This window comes from Pinus tabuliformis, chromosome 3_1 (genome assembly GCF_031772625.1).
Source record: "Pinus tabuliformis cultivar Carrire ecotype Pingquan chromosome 3_1, CPIR1, whole genome shotgun sequence".
NCBI lineage: Eukaryota > Viridiplantae > Streptophyta > Pinopsida > Pinales > Pinaceae > Pinus > Pinus tabuliformis.
Window position 1 is genome coordinate 690,335,674 of NC_142301.1, and position 15,060 is coordinate 690,350,733.

Below are 15,060 nucleotides of genomic sequence, written 5' to 3' on the forward strand. Positions count from 1 at the left end.
GCTTCTGGCAACAAATTTTTTCAGTTGAAAAAAACAGATCTTCTTCATTAAAGTAAAAGAAGTTACATAATTTAGGAGCAAGGCAAAAAACGAGATGCATTTATAACCAGACAAAAAAGACAGACCAAAAAAAAAAAAACAGTATCAAAGAGGACCAAGCAGAACCGCAAAACACCATAAAATCAACAGGCAGGAAAGAAAAAGGATCCATGAGTCCGATCAACCGAAGAAATCAGAGTTCAAAGGAGCCCAAATGGAAAATGTACCCATCAACCAAGACTTCAAAAAACATTCTGCCAGGAGGAAGAGAAATCACACGCTTAGACAGAGCATCCGCTTCCACATTTTTCTCATGTAAAGGTGGAGGAAAGATATGTCATTAAAAGAAGAGCGAAGAATAGTAATGTATGTCATCCAAATAGTGAAGCAGTGCAACCTCTAGAGAATTCCACTCCAACAACTAACCAATGACAATTTTTAAATCACCGACGATCTTTATGGAGTCAATGGCCAGCCAGACAGCGCTCTGAAATAATCCCTACGACCTCTGCCCGACAATTTGTGCCGCCACCGCCGTTCCAAAAAAATGAAATTCCCTGCTAGGACAGAGCTTAATGAGGGCCCCACATCCGCAATTACCATCAGCAGAGGCCCATCAAAGAAGCCAAAAGGATAATGAGACCCCAACTCCTGAAATTGAACAGAACGCTGAGGAGACGGGTTGAGGCGAATCTCAATTAAATAAAAAAATATAATTAGGAATTGCCTGGTTTCCGTCATCGCCAGGAAAAATGTCTAGCTCGGTAATTCCTCCGCCCTTCGCTACCTTTCCGCATTAAAGTAGAGGCCCATCAAAGAAGCCAAAAGGATAATGAGACCCCAACTCCTGAAATTGAACAGAATGCCGAGGAGACGGGTTGAGGCGAATCTCAATTAAATAAAAAAATATAATTAGGAATTGCCCGGTTTCCGTCGTCGTCAGGAAAAACGTCTGGCTCGGTAATTCCTCCGCCCTCCACCACCTTTCCGCATTAAAGTCGTGATCTGACAGGATTGCCTGATTTCCATCGCATTCTTGCCGCGGAAAGTTAATGCAAATTATGATTCGAATTTTCACATAACCGCGAGCTGCTCCGTGACCAATTCGACTCGGCACTCCCCTGCAGCTCACCAGCTCACTAGAAAATCACTCTCGGGCTCAATTCGGCACGTGCAACTCACCAAAACACCAAAAAACTCACTGTCGGGCTCGAATCGGCACCTGCAGCTCACCAACTCACCAGAAAACTCACTCCCAGGCTCTGCAGCTCACCACCCAGGCGACAGACAGGCAGGTTCATTCATCCAATTTATAATGCTCTATTTATCTATCCCACCAAGTTATAATGCTCTATTTATCTCCTTCTCCTTCTATTAACAACTTTCAGAACCACGGTCGATGTTTTCTTATCATTTCCACATCGCAATTTACGTCCAACACAAATTATAGAAGTAAGAGAGGAGCTGATCAGACCACTTATGCTCAATAAATTGATTTCCTTTTGCCTTTTATTTCTTCTCCGCACAAACCGATTGTACCAGTTTTGAACATCGCCAGGTATAGGTTTCCCAATTGGGTAGTTCAGCATCTATGGTCTAGCCATTCCTTAATGTTACCAAGACAGTAGAAAATGAAATGCAATGCAATGAAAACCCCTCTGATTCAGGGCAATTTATGAAATGGCCAGATGTCTGAAGACAGAAACGATGATGACCAGATACGTACTGGAATGCAAGCCCTCAATGGGAATAGAGTCCAGTGTTTCTTTCTTGTTGGTTGCAACCAATGAACATGTTGGGGTTTGTATTTGCTGTGTGATTTCTCATGAAATGAACAAATGACAAATTGTTGGCAAACACATTGTTCTCATGATTTGACTCCATCATTAATTGCTGGCAAACACCATATGCCAACCTGCACTTCATCTTGGCTTTGCATTCAAGTTTGTTAAATTTCTTTATATAAACTTTGAAATATAGGCCTATCAGACCAGCTTATATGGGTTTGAAATGGTTGCCATATAATCCAAGATTCTGTTAATATATCTATTTAATTCTACCGTATTATTTGTTATGTGTAGTTTCTGCACTGTATCGTTGTTGTTGGCTGTCTTCGTGCGAGTGTCATCATAGGCTGGACATTAATGGATCCCTGATTAATTGGTCAACTAGTTGTGTTCACAATTATTTTAATACACACATGCCCCGGATCCTTAAGGAGTAATCTTTTCGTTGAATCCAATATATGATAGCTCAAATCCAAGAGACGCTGCTTGTTAGACCGATTGTGCCTGTTCTTTTAGTCTTTTACATTTCTAAGAATAGGCAGTGGCATCTTTACACCGTTGTGTCTGATTTGACCCTGCAGGATTTTACAAGGTAAGTTTTTCTCTCTGCAGTAGGTTTAAAAAAAATGACAGCTTGCTGCTTACAATGCTGGTTAAAGGCCTCTCTTCTAGCCAGACATGATATGATCTATTTGAGAAACTGAAGAAGTATAAGCTGGAAATTATGTTACCTATGAGGAACTTAATATATTTATAGCAAACTGCATTACATTCTTTTGATGTGAACTGATGTAATGTTTTTGTTACATTTATTAATTGTTAAAATCATGATCATTAAAGACATGGCTGTCTGTCGAGTTGATTGGTTAAACTTATGTCTAAAATTTAAATATCAAAGCAATGATGCACATTCTGTTGAGATTTGTAAGGGTCTAACAGATTAAACAATGAATCCCGATCTCACCCAAATTCTGAAATAGCGTCCTCACATATGCCCTATGGAGAGATAGGGCTAGTGTGCTAGAGAGAAAGTGCAAAGCCCAAGAACAAGTGCTGAAAAATAGAAATACACTGGTCTTCCTAAGAGAAAGATGGCAGTCACAAGAGAGAATGCCAAAATTAAGTGTCCTTAGGCTCATAACACTTAGTATTTCAGATCGTGGCAAATCATAACATCAAATACAGAATGAGAATTTGCAGCTCTTAAAACCCAGAAAGACCATCTTTCAGGTTAATTTGTGGACCACTTTAATGGAAACAAAACAGATACAACCTTTCTGCCATGGAAGCAAAATGATAAGGATGACTTGGCTTAAATTTGAAATGGCAAACCTACAAACTTCCTGAACTGTATTACAATACTCAGTTTCCTTGTTTCAAAAAGACAAGAAAATTATCAAATGAAATTGACATTTCAGTGCACCGTGTACCAATCTGTCAATATTGAATATACATAACTTGTTCATGAAGTTTGAGGTTATTGACCTTAGGTTGACAGCTCCTTGATTTCTAAAACTGCACCAGATTTGAAGGAAAATCAGGGCCATTGCCTCCAATTCTATCAATCAATATCTGACACAGAGATATAATGAATTTCATCTCAAACACTCTTTTGTACAGAAGAACATCTTGAACTCTTTCACCTCTAAAACACATGGTCCTTAATGACAACAATAAACAAGTTTGCCAGCATATACAGATTTGTTGACAGAGCAGTGCTGCTTCCTACATTACACCATAAGGGAACATAAAGAGCACACTTACATGTACAAGTTAGATTCAGTCCCTCGCTTTTAAGTTTTGAGCAATTGCATTCTTTCTATTGATGCATTGTTGGCTGAGAAATGGCATATGCAACTGGCACAACATTCATGGGAGTACCAGGAACTACTGATCCTGGAAAAGGTCCACTTGAAACATAAGGAACATGTCCAGGAGGAATCATGATGGGAGTACCAACAGCAGAACTAGCAGGCCCAGCAATAGGTTGACCCACAGGAGGTCCATATGCAACAACTCTTGGTAGAGATGGCTGAGACAAACTCTTAGGAGGCTTTCCCGCAGCTCCTGCGGAACCATTCTCTTGACCTGTGATAGGTCCCTGTGGTGTTGATGTGTCTCCATCGTTCACGCTAGTGATATCATGAATACTAGACCGTCTTCTGTCTTTGTTTGCAGAGTTCAGACGGTTATAATATTTCTGAGCATGACTAGCCACCTGGGTAGGAGTCCTAGATATAACACAATTTCTAGAGATGCTACGCCAGTCACCTTTACGAAACTTGTCCAGTCCAAGCAGAAATAACCTGCTTCAGCAAGAACATGATGTGCATAACTCAGTTATAAAGTTCAACCAAGCATACTCTATGACCTCCTTCCCTATCCTAAAACTTTTATGGCAGACCTTTCCATTCCTATTATTATGGAACTCAACTGCACTTTTAACAGATCTTTACTACATTTTACGGCAAGTGTTCAAGAAAAAGAACAAATAAACATGTGGATTACTGTTTGCCATAAACAGTTCCTGAGCAGGCATCCTGCATCTGTCTATAGATGACAGTGCCCATATTCAGTAGAGTCTACCATCATCACTGGAGCATATATTGCTTATGCCCATAGCAACTCCTCAAGATTGGAAGAGTGACCAATAGTTCCCGCAACATCAATAGAACAAACCTACCTTACCAAGACCACATAGAAAATACATAGCAGGTTGCATCAATGCAACGAATATTGAAACTCAAGACAAGAAACAAGAAAAGCCACCCACCAAACATTATGATGATCCTGCTTTGTCCAGAAGAAAAGAATAAATTCAAGGTTGCAATGAAGTTGGGATTGAGTTTGTGCCAACTGGCCAGCTTTGATAATGTTGCATATAAAATATAATCCCAAATTTATTCAAGCAGAGCCTGCTTTTGAACACAAATTGGTACTGAAGTTTATATATCTGACTTTGCATGTCTAAACTAGCTCAATTATTTACTCAATAAAGGGGCATTTCCTATCTCAACAAAGAATGGCCAACAGATAAATAGGTGTCAAAGCAATTTCAGGATCAATAAAAAGAATTTACTGTCCTGAAGCATCTTAGGGAACATGAGCATTTCAATGTTTTGCCCAATGTTCATGTTGGGTTTAGCTACCTAACAATCACTCTAGTCTACAAGTTCTGTCTGACTATTTCTGGCAATCATCACTGGTATCCGGCCATACAATTGTTTGTGAAATTGTAGGTTTTCTTTTTGAATGCATAAATAGATTTGGCTCCATGAAAAACCCCTAAAACACTAGAACTGTGCAGATTCATCAGCTGAAAGCTGCAATTCCAACAATTTCTAACTGGATTTAGGCAAAATTTGTTAATAAATATGACCAAATATGGTCTAGAACATTGAATGTTTATACTACATCATGATCTCAAAACTAATTGTGTTTTCTGTAACTTAGTTGGTTTTAGATGTTTTAGGGATAGAACAAGCTCACAACTATGAATTCTTGTCTTCTACTTTATATTTAACTCAGTTCTTTCAAGTTGAGGTGCATGACATGCATTGGAAATTGTGGTATAGTTACAAATCCACGGTATCCGAAACAAAGAGGAAAGAACCAGAATTGATTTGGCAATTCCATGCCAAATCAGTTTCGCAACAGCAGAAAAAGGATGCCAACTCATCTAAAGTTTAATCGAAGTCTACAGAAAAGAAGAAACAACAGAATGAAATCATGTTTTGTATGATGCTTTGTCAATTTTGCTCAATGCCTAAAGAAGCGTAAGCAAATTCCCCCTCCTGGCATGCCTGAGAAGGAAGAGCAGGAAAATTTGAATTTATAAAGAAAATGCATGCTTGTTTAGATATTAAGATGGACAAGATTATGAGGATCCCCTATCCCCCAATTGTAATAGAAAAGTTGTTCCAAATTTTGTTGATGAAGTTCAACCCTTAACAAGTGTAGTGTGAAGGAACCGTTCATGTAGAGTGGCTAAATAAGTTTCTTGTGATGTTATATGACAAATGGCATTTCTGTCACACATAAGGCATATACATGAATCATATTTTTCTTAGACAATGCTCTATTAGTCTAGGGTTATGTGGCTTTTGGTGTATGGACAATCGGTAAGGATAAATATTTTTTGAGTTTGCATATGGCATTCAAAAACCAGAGAAGCCTAATTCAGTATCATTTATTTTAAAACTCATAGATGTATTTGGGTCCTATTATGAGCATTTCATCTATATAAAAACTTATTTTTATCAACAAAATACAGAATATTTACTAGCATTGGAATGCTAAAGTATAAATAAAGACGAATGTGTTGAATTTATACCCAGAGATGACATAATATTTTCTATTTCATTCAAGAGTTTCAGATTAACACTAAAACAACTTCGCACATACCCTAGAGGTCAATTAAGAAAATTATAGTTTATTGGACTAAAAGAAACTTAATATTATATTATAGGCTAAAAAGGGTGGCAATATAAGATAATTGAAAAGGGAGATTAGTCATGCAGATTTTTTATAAGCTTGACAAAAGTAGATATACAAGGACATGTTATCAATAAATATATCAAAAAAAAAATCACAAAAATATCCAACTCTTTGTTGCAAGCAATTCCAATAAAGTGGTGATTGCTAGATGTGTTTTTTGCATAATAGTTGCCAGTATTGAAAGTGTTGCAGTGTAAATGAACACAAATTATTTGCTTTTTTGAATTATATATGATTGAAAAACATGTTGAGAATTAGGAAATAGATAATTTTCTACTTGTTTAACATGAATTTATTGTTATCTTATTTTTCAAGTTTTTGAAGTGTAAAAAATGGCGCAAAAGTGGCATTTATGCATTGGAGTGTCATGCTTTCCAAATCCAGGTCGAGCAGTTATTAAATTCGTCCTTTACAATATGGCAACAAATTATTTATTTCATGGAAAGAGAGAAGTGCCTGGAATGACGACAAACAATGAGGCATATTACATTGCCCTTGTTGAAGGGCTAAAAGAGGAAAAACAACATGATGTCAATGATATTGAAGTCTTCACCAACTTGGAGTTGATATGTAATCAGATGAAAGGCATCTATCGAGTTCAGAAGGACAATTTAAAACCTCTTCATAAGGAAGCAATAAATTGGAGTTGTCAATTTCAACATTTTACCATCAATCGCTCTGCAGATACTGAAAATATGTCCACTGATATAATGTCCAGAGCATTTTTAAGCACATATGTAGATGTCAAATATGACATAGGATCAACATCCACTGCAACAGAAATCATTGATCACCATCAATATAAATCCCCATTGTGCGAATGGGTTGTTGTTATCATTTTTCTAGGGTCTATCATAACATGCTTCTTTCACTAAAGAGGAACTTGTTAATGTTTTATTTTTCTCCAACATGCAATGATTACGGTTTTTTGTATGGGAGACAAATTTATGGACAAATGTAATATATTCCATGTACATGGGCAAATGTATTTTGAGAAAAGTAACCGGTTCATGGTTTTGTGATTATCATTAATACAGTATGGTGTTGTCTGATCCTTCCAAACACCTTCTTAGATCTTTGTTTCTGGAGAGATATTGATATGCTATCTGATTTGTTTGTTCGTTGTTGATCAGTGATGAAAGGTTTCTTTACTATGTTTATAAGGAAATTATTTTTAATAACACTATTATTTCTCAATCACCCAGTCACTCTTCCTGTCTACACCTTGGATTTCATCCCAATAGTTTTCCCAGATCACAACTCTATTTTGGCTTGACTTCTCTGTATTTCAGATCTTGTGCTTGTGGATTTATCATGATAGTAAGGACCTAGTCTTTTTAAATCAAAGCAAATCTTGCTCATGCTCAGTGTGTCATAAGTAAGGAAATGTCAATATTTCTCCAAGAAATCACATCCATCATGATGGTCTATTATGCTAAATCTCCCATGTGACCACTCCACTTCCTCCAAATCTTGCATTAGTTTTTCCTCTACAAATGGATTCTTAGATAAAAACTAGAAAATATGCAATTGGTGTTCTGGCCATTCTTGTAAGAGAGCTAAGAGGATTACTTGCAATTAGCGACAAGAAACAGTACAAGAAAAAAACTTCTACATTTTCTATCGAGAATAGAAATCCGTTTAGATCCTTTGCATTATTTTATAAAATGTGGATAAATATAGGGTAGTTTTGGTATTTTGACATTGCTATCAATTATGTCTAAGCTTAAAGAACTTAAATTTTCAAAATTTCGATAAGGATCTTAGAGGCATATTCATAAGCATCACTTTGTTTGTGTGATAAAATAAGCTCTCACATCGCAAACACCAAAGAGTGCACGTGATTACTTTCAATGATACAATTGGTCCTTTCCGAAAAATGTCCAAGCCATGTAGTTTCGAAGATCGTAAATGTTTAACCAAGATGGCAAAAAGTTTATTAAAGAACTTCAAAAATATAAATATGACTTTGTTATTGTCAAATTAGATTTTCCATTCAAAAAAAAAAAAATCAAGTATTGTTGAAAGTAATCAAATCCTTTCTGCAATCTTTAGAAACCTGAAAATCAATTTGTCTAACGTTGTCCATATTGTTAACAATTTTAATATGATGTGATTGTTATCAGATCTTATGTTTTACAAGAAACCAAAAGTTTCATGACGAGATTAAGAAAGTGCATCATATATGGCTTCTATTTATATTTCAACCATTCTTCTCATAATAAGGAATGAAAACAATTAAGAGAGAGCAAAGCAAGAAGAATCAAGGGCAACACTAATTTTGTTGTTCATTCTCAAACTATTTGTGAGAAAGTGAAACTAATGGTGAACAAAAACCATAAGCATTATGGGTAACACAATTTCTTCCATCATGATCTAAGCGATATAAATATTAACACCACAAGCATGATTAATGATAAAACCTTTTCAATGATAGTCAAAGCCATAGAAATTTAATTACTATTTTAGAGAGACATCAACAGGTACTTCATTCATGCAATGATTGCATAGCAAACGCTATCTTACCAGCTTATTACACATGCAAGATTGTATTGCAATCATTAAATATTACAAACTAGTAAACCATCTTATTTCAGATGCTTAGAGATCATTTTAACCTCCCTCAAAATTCAATTTATAGCCAAAAACTTACCTTTAAGAAATATGACAGATATGACAAACATATACATTATGATTGCAAAACATGATGACGATATTCATCTAGATCCCATATGGGGAAGAAATTATGATAGGCAGCATAACCCATCACAAAGCACCCGCAATCTACACCCCTAAGTTCCTATAAGTGAATAAAAACAATAAAATTGATGTTAGAATTAAAAAATACTTCTAGCATGACTAATGTCATTAGTATCCAGTCTCAACAGCAGTGGGATCAAATACAGACATTTTCATCATAGCAAACCCAAGCTTGGAAGATGTTATACAGGGTTGGAGGAATAAGCTTATCCTTTTCCCCTCATAGATTTAAATATATATATATATATAGGGTATTGATTTAGCATAAACATAATTATATTTATATTTATTAACATGAAAATAATTACAGCACGCCATGTATGATGTGAATTAACAATTTCAAATTTCCAAAAATTTCTATCATATTCAACACTATCTCTCTAATAATTGTGTATCATATTTAAAACATTACTAGTCGAATATTGTGTTTAGAACTTTGGTCCATCATATTCAAAAATATTTTACAGCCCATTCATAAACATACGCCATTTAGCAACAACGAATATCTATCTTTCAAGGGTGGTAGGTGAGGGGGATTATCCTCAATCCCAGAGTAGATATGGTGGCTTTATATGTGTGGGGCCTAGAACATGCCATCAACAACTAGGTAGGGGCCTACTGCGAGGCATCCTCATAGCCAAGGAAGAGGAGATCAGATCTTTGAACATAGTCGGGAATTCTATGGTCATCATTAGAGCCATGATTGGCAAAGTGACTCCAATGGACAAGAAGTTGGAAATCAAGATTACCATGACTAAAAGGGAGACAAGCTCTTTCAGGAAATCTCCTCCTTCCATGCTAAGGGGAACCTCAAATTAATTGTGATTAATGGGATAATGTAACCATGATTTTAGAGCTTAGTGTAGTCTTAAAAAATAGGGGTAGCATCGCCTATTTTATTCCCTGTGTATCCCCTTGGATTGGCATTTAAAACCATCAACATCAAATATCACATGAGCAAGCAATGAAAACATCATTATCCTTGCTTGGATATGGGAGCTCAAAGGATGCATTTTAATACTAGCAACATGTGAGCATTTACCCATGCTCCAAAATTGGAAGAGCTTAGAGTTATAGTGTGTATTCCATGTGGGATTTTAGAGAGCAGGTGACTACATTGGACATCCTGGCGGCATCAATCTGACAGGTATCATATCTCTAGTATGTTTAAATCTTCTCATTGGGCTATTTGTTGGTACCAGTTGCATGGTCTGTGTATTGGATTTGTGTTTAGGAATTTGGCTCTAGAGGAAGGTGTTGCCTCAAGTGTTGGTTGTGTTACCATATCTATTCATCTTCCTTATAAGTCTAAGAGCTCAGGAACTGTTAGTCTAATACTTAGAGTTATCTAGTGGCTGATAATTTGTGTCAAAGTTGGGTTTAGGGGAAATTGGATCAGAAGTCTAGCTGAAATCGGTAGATAGCTCTTAGGTTTTATTCACCCATATTAGTGATGCCACATTGTGGACAATATGCATCTGTGAAGCTAGACTTAACGAGCTTAGCCTTCAAATGTAAACCTTGACAGACCACCAACCAAGACAAGAGCCCAGATTTCCACACTGTGTTTAAATGCACAATCCATTTGCTTTCTTCATCATCTGCACTTTTTCGTTCAAAGTTGCAATTCATTTATTTTTTAAAAAACCATTAACGTTCTTATTTGTTAATAAACTGAAATCCTTCGATGAAAAAATAAATCATAATTTGCAGCTTAATGGAAAGCCATGTGGTGTTAATGATTTTTTTACTTCATTAACATCCTTCAGATCTAGAAGGCGTGTAGAGTAGCCTTGTAGCTCACTAGAAAGCCTTGTAGTGTTAAAGATTTTTTTACTTCATTTACATCCTTCAGATCTTGTTTCTGAATAACTCTCTGTCTAATTTTTCGTGGCAGCTCATGGCTCTTCTGCTTTTACGACATGCACTTGCCATAAATAGTTCTGGAGGAGATGAGGATACAACAACTTTTTTCACTGTAAGGACTCATTTTAAGGACTAGTTGATGTTCCTGATGATATTTTTATTTGAAAATGCCTGTTTTATTCTCTTCAATTTCCTCTCCACAGTTGTTATTATTTATTTCTTATATTAACCATGGGATTCCTCTATTTAAACTCAAACAGCTTTTCATTCTTCGAGTTGCTGGATTTCTCTTGTTGTGTTACATCATGGCTCATGCATTGAGTATTATACAACAAAGAAGACAGAGACAGGTAAACTACTATATGGATGTATATCATGATAAAAGCTTTATGAGATTTGGAGGGAATCTGTTAAATGTCAAACTTTATTAGGATAAGTTGGGTAAATTTGATTGGGAGTTTGGTATAAACTATAATTAATAGCTAGGATGAAGAATATTCTTTGAAGCTTTTAAAACTCATCACGTTTATCAGCATCTCCTTTCTATGATCAATGTGGTCTTTAATTATTTTTATGTTGCAGAAAGCAATGGCAGAAGCTGAAATGGCTCTTCGTCTGCAAGGACAGGCTGATGTAGTAAATCTTGAACACATAATCAATGTGCAATAAGAGTTGGATGTACCAGTATTCAGTTACTTTGACAGAGGTATCCATATCCTCTGCCATCCTCCACACAATTTCAAACAGTTTGTGAGATGGCATTTCTGAGGAAGTATGAAATGGAGATGGCTTGTAGTATCAGAAAATGTAAAAATAAGAATTGCAATAAATATTGATCAGTTGATTGCAGCCAATAAATTCTTAACTTATAACCTGGAGTTTTATAACATGCAAAAGATGTTGATCAAGGTTCAGGTTTGAAATTGCATGATCCTCAGCATTCGACATCTAGGCATACAATTTGACTTGTCTAAGAAGAGGACTGTCATTGGAGGGCCTTCCTTGTCGCTATAATGTCAAATGTCCTTGTATGTATTTAATCAGAAGACCTTCATCAACATGTAAGATGAAAATGCCAAGCTTTCGCTTTGTATATATTTGTTTCAAAGGAATTCCTGGCTAGTTTCTGTTCTGTGTGTTATTGTTTATTTATAACTGTATGTTATTGAAAGAAGCCATATATGGAATGCCTCGCAGAATTTGGTTACCTTTTTGGATGGACTAATAATTGATGCATGCCCTTTTTTATGATGACATTGCAATAAATCAAATATTAAAATGAAATAGGGTTAGCACACATATCTTGTATTTTATGTATAAGTGGCCATTATATTACCCCATTGTTTTAAAGATTTTGTATATGTTTTCTTCTAACATGAACAAAATTACTAATCCACTTTTCTCTTAAAATAGAACAAAGGTAAGATACCTAATGCCCCAACATATTTCCTAGGCAACATACAATGAGATGAAACTAAATCTTAGTATCTCTAACTAGATCTCAAGTCCCTGGGGTTTATAAATCACCTCTTTGCTGAAAGGGTTTCTTTTTGTTTGTGTTATCGCTCATGTCTATATGCATCTGGATGACCTCTGGCCCTGAACATTGCATCTGATTTATCTAGAAAAAAGTCTCTCTCTTCCTAGGCTCCCGTTTGAGTGTGGTGCCCTTTTCCCCTTTTCACCCCTGCTTCCCTAAGCAAGTAATATGGTTCATTTTCTTTTTGTAGATCAGCCACTGTTTAGTCTGCCACTTCTATCAAGCGATGTTGCCCTTTAACATCCTTCCACCATGTAGATTGCATTTTGATCTTCCTTTCACGAGGATTCTTATTCAATGCACCCTCTTGCATTTGAAGGTTACTCTCTCATGATTAAGTTTTTTCTTCCAAACCTCAATCTTTTTCAAGAAAAAATTGCCATTTCATTCCAAGAAGGAAATTACATATTTCATAGGTGACTTCACTTTTAGACATCTTAGTAGCCCATAAAAAAATAAAAAAAGAGTAAACTACTCTTGCCTTGTAAATTTTTAAAGATCTAAAAAGATTATTAAGCCACGCAGGTTTGTACATACAAAACCATTTAATTAGCACAAAGAGAAATCTAACGCACTCCAGAACAATATGATTGAACCATATCAAGATCTTTTCCTGTAGAACGTTATTAAAAATTAGATTCAGAGACAAATATAACTCCATTCTTGTTCTCTTTGATTATAATTTTCCCTGCAACTACTTGTAGTCCCTCTTTGATGATGCGGCTGCTGTCATATTTTGGTCTCTAAAGACATGAGTGTCAGTAACAGGCTGAAATGAATTTGCAACTTATTTTAAATGATCACCCAAAGTCTTAAAGAAATCTTGTGCAGTTGTCCTCTGCCATTCATCCAACTGATTAACAATCTAGAATCCCTAAACACCTGCAGCTGAGAAACATTGTTGTTCAGAGCACATTTGAGTAGAAACCTTAATGTCATGAATTCTTCATAGTTGTTCTAGCTCCCAATCCTACAATCGTCTCAACAATTTGATTTCCAGACATATGCAAATTACTCACAATAGTGCCTTTTTCTGAGGTTCCATCAAAGAACTCATAAACTTGTATTTTATTGATTACCAAATGGAGTGGAGCTGAACATCAAAAGTTTAGAAATATAACAGATTGCTAGCAAGAAATTCACTGCAATGGATTTCATTATATTCAATTTATTACAAAATGCTAGAACTGTTTCCTCATGACCATGGAAACTGCCACAGTATTGAATAATACTTCCTTTGTGCTTCCAGAGCATCATTTCATGTAATGATGCTTATACAAAAAGTAAATTAATCTATCACAACTTTATCACTTGTTGTACAACTGAAAGTTGGCAAACCATGGACTAGATAAAATACAAGCCTTCAACCATGACCATCACTTCCATGATGCGTTTTACAACAAAAAATATTTATACAGATAAACATTGTGTGCATGGCAAAAGACCACATTGTGTGCTTGGATGAGAATTGCATGCTTGGAAAAATACCACATTGTGTGCTTGGCTGAGAATTTATGTCTTCCACATTGACGTTCAATGCATAGACAATCCTGGTTGGAAGCAGAACTGTAGAACCACCTAAAAAAAAAGAGCATCCACGTTAAAATTTTGAAAATTAATCAACACCATCATTATCCTAGCAGACCATAAACTATATGTGACCAAAAACATCAACATGCATATATACATGAGCACACAAGATCAAAATAAACACTTTCATCGAACACACAACTAAAAGATAACAACCAATGTTGATTTGGGAAATAGGACAATTAACACTTTATCACAAGCATAAAAGGACAGAACATCATTCAGTGAATATCAACAAATCATGAAGAGGGCATGTTAAAAATAACATAACAATCTACTACGCTATCATATACTATTCCATGAAGGCAAAATCAGCTTGATGAAGTCATGAAAATCCAACGAGATCTCTGACTATAGGCAATGAATCAAAAATCCAACAACAAAAAACGCAATGATAAGGTTCAAACCTCATTGGCCTTTGACCATCTAACCATAACTTTATAAAGATGTAAAATATAAAGATCTATAACTCTAATAAACATCGAACCATGAAAATAGGTATGAGAACATACTAACTACATGTTTAAGTATAAAAATCAAACATGTTGCATGAACATAAATAAGTAAAGAGATTCTATTTGACATCCAGCATGATGGATAGGGAAAAAATAATAGCATGAGCATGAACATATTATGAAAAAGGTATTTTCATAACAACATAACAATAGGAAAACATAAATATACTTATCATATGAAAAAGGGCCACCTAACAACGCCATGAAAACCTAGCTTATCTATTATTTTGCATACCTCATTGATTCCCACTAGAGTTGAAGTCCTTCCATAGATGATCAGTCATGGTAGAAGATGATGCTTCTCCACTTATTCTATAGTTACCTAGAAAAGTTTCAAACATTATCGCAAAGAAATTTTCTAGAGCATCAAGGTAAATGTGCACACACAATGAAAGAGTGTCAAATGTACCTAGCATGGCAGGTAAGGTTGGATGGTCTTGCATCTCCCTTTGATCTTGGGTTATTG

The 15,060-nt window shown here is 35.7% G+C and overlaps 1 pseudogene; it reads right to left on the reverse strand.

The window, feature by feature from the left end:
• Positions 1 to 3,150: 3,150 nt before the first annotated feature.
• Positions 3,151 to 4,396, reverse strand: LOC149189012 (transcription factor SRM1 pseudogene; annotated as a pseudogene).
• Between the last annotated feature and the right edge of the window lie 10,664 nt (positions 4,397 to 15,060).